Below are 2,609 nucleotides of genomic sequence, written 5' to 3'. Positions count from 1 at the left end.
ATCAGGCCGCGCGGGAATGACTATTAAAGCCGAGAGCGCCAGTGTTCCCCTGCACCGAGGTCCCAAACGCTCGCCACTGTCAGCGCGTGAGGGAGTGGATGGCGGGGAGCCGTAAAGTCCGAGCCTTCCCGGGGCCCATCGTAAAACTTGAGGGATTTTTTTTTTTGGCGCTTTTTGAGTTTCTCAAAGGCAGTCAATGCGAGGAGGTGTATATTCGCTCGTTGGATAATGTCCTGTATGTTCAAGCGTAATTTTAAGGGCATTAAACAAGTTGTCACAGTGAGTTGTGTGAAATGAAACTACTATGTCCAGCAAATGCGTTTGGGCTTTTATGTGTCAGTGGAAGTGGAGCCCGTGTGAGGGATAGCGGAGGACTGCAAAGCCTTTTGTTGTGAGCCTGCGATCACGTACCAGTCGTCCAGAAACAAAGGAGGAGGACGCCAGGGAGACGGAGATGAAGGTGGGAGCGGAGAGAAGATTGGCCATGCGGAGTCCAGTCCCCCCCCCCCCCCCCCCCCCCCCCCCGCAAATTCATCGGAGCGCAAGAAGAAGTTTCAATATCTCTAAATCAGCAGCTCGATATTGAAAGTGTCACCTAATTGAAAATGATTTAGGGCCCGCCGCTGCCCGCCGCTCCCATATAAATTCACTCCTGACACCCTCTCCAAAGTCTCTCTATTTCTGCTTTATGAGTCATTTGCATGGGCAAGCCTTGGAGAGTATAAACCATGCAAATGATATGGCGCACTGCACAAGGTGATTTCCACCACCCCCACCCTGCTGGCACCAACCCTCGGGGAAATGCATTTCTGCCCCCACTCTGCTCGTCCTCGCCTCTCTCTCTCGCTCCCTCCAGAAACTCATTCTTCTTGTCGTTTTCGCGCTTGTGTTTTATTTTTCTCCCGTGCTGGATGGCAGCTGGTGTCAGGGCCAGAAATCACCGTGCGCCAGCGTCCTGATAATTTGTGTAGCTGCTAAAAGCCTATTTATATCTAACACCTTCAAGGAGCCGCACGGAGCGCTTTTTTCCCGTTCCTTTCAGCCGAGCTGCGGGTGCAAATATTTTGTGCATTCAGGGTTTTCAGTCTAAAGGATCCATCCTCGACGTTTTGTTTTTTTCCACCTTTTTTGATGTTTTTTTTCCCTCCTTCTCTCTTTCCCTCCCCACTTTCCCACTTCCCAATGTAAATGTGGCGCAACACGGCTTTTGGAGATGCCCACGAGTGTTTAATGAACACTCCAGATCATAAACGCAGAGTGCCACTCAAGCAGCTGTGATGCTATTGTAAGTGCACCTCAGCTTGCGTCGGTGACAGGGACCGTGGAAATTAATGATGTACTCTGGCCATCCCCATTCACTGCAGTCCTTAATGGACGCCGAGCCTTCGTCAGAAGTGCCCCTAAATGCGCCGTGTAGGGCTATTCAGGAGAAGTGGAGTAGCCCAGAGTAGTGTTTAGGCTTTTGGTCAAGAGTGATGTAACGGCCACTGAAGACGGAGCGGAGGCGCTGCAAGCTGTCCAGCCCTCACAAGCACTCAGGAGTCTCTATTCCTTAAATGGACTATAGAGAAGGGACAGTGGGGAGAGGCCAGGCGTACATATGGTGCACCTTTATGGGTCAAATAAAACTTTTATCACCACAGGAACATCTCATCGTAAGGTGGATGGAGGTGGATGGATGGATGGATGGGTGGATGTTGTGGAGGAGGAGGAGGAGGAGGAGGGAAGGAGAGAATGAGACGCAAGTGATGTGCAGTGAGCATTTCAGACCCTATTTGGCCACGCTTCCAGCCACAGAGTGTGGCGGAGGATGCAGTAAAATGCTGAGAGTGTGAAAACTGCCGAGCCATAAACCTCTATCAGCACTGGCTCGGCCCGCAGTGGAGGAATGAGACTCGACAAGGAAAAGAGTGAGAAGGAGACAGAGAGGGAGGAAGGGAGAGAGAGAGATGGAGAGAGGGAGACAGAGGAAAGGAGAGGGAGAGGTAGACAGACTGAGAGAGGGAGAGAGGGATGTGCGGTTGGGCGTCGGCGCTGTGCCGGGCGACGGGAGCTGTGTGGAATGGTTGCCCAGGGAGATGTTGTGTGCAGTCATGGGCTTGTTTGTTTTACAGCGCTGCTCAAACAGAGCTGCCCCTCGGGAGCCCTCTGCAGCTAATTGAGAGACTACAATGAGCACACGGATAGCCATGCATAAAAACAGAGCTCCGAGCACACACCCATGAGCACACACCCACGAACACACACACACACACACACACACACTCACACACACACACACACACACACACTCAGAAACATAGACACATGCACATTCCTCCTGTGTATCTCATATCAGTCATACCCCACAGGGTCCCTGTACACACACACACACACGCACACACAGACTCACAAACATAGACACATACACATAAGCACACACACATTCATCTCTCTCTCTCTCTCTCTCATTTTACTCATGCACCACTCAGAGCTTAATTGAGAGACAACGTAGCACTGATAGCCTGGGGGGTTTACACACACAGATGCACAGACAGACACACAGACAAATATACAGACTCTCTCCTCTCCATACACTCACACACACACACACACACACACACACTCAC

Source organism: Alosa pseudoharengus, unplaced genomic scaffold (assembly GCF_046254945.1).
Source record: "Alosa pseudoharengus isolate Yale_2024_CS ecotype anadromous, Long Island Sound unplaced genomic scaffold, YU_APseudo_1.1 YU_APseudo_1.1_scf_1, whole genome shotgun sequence".
Taxonomy (NCBI): Eukaryota; Metazoa; Chordata; class Actinopteri; order Clupeiformes; family Clupeidae; genus Alosa; species Alosa pseudoharengus.
The sequence above is the reverse complement of the archived record's forward strand: the minus strand, read 5'-3'. Positions refer to the sequence as shown.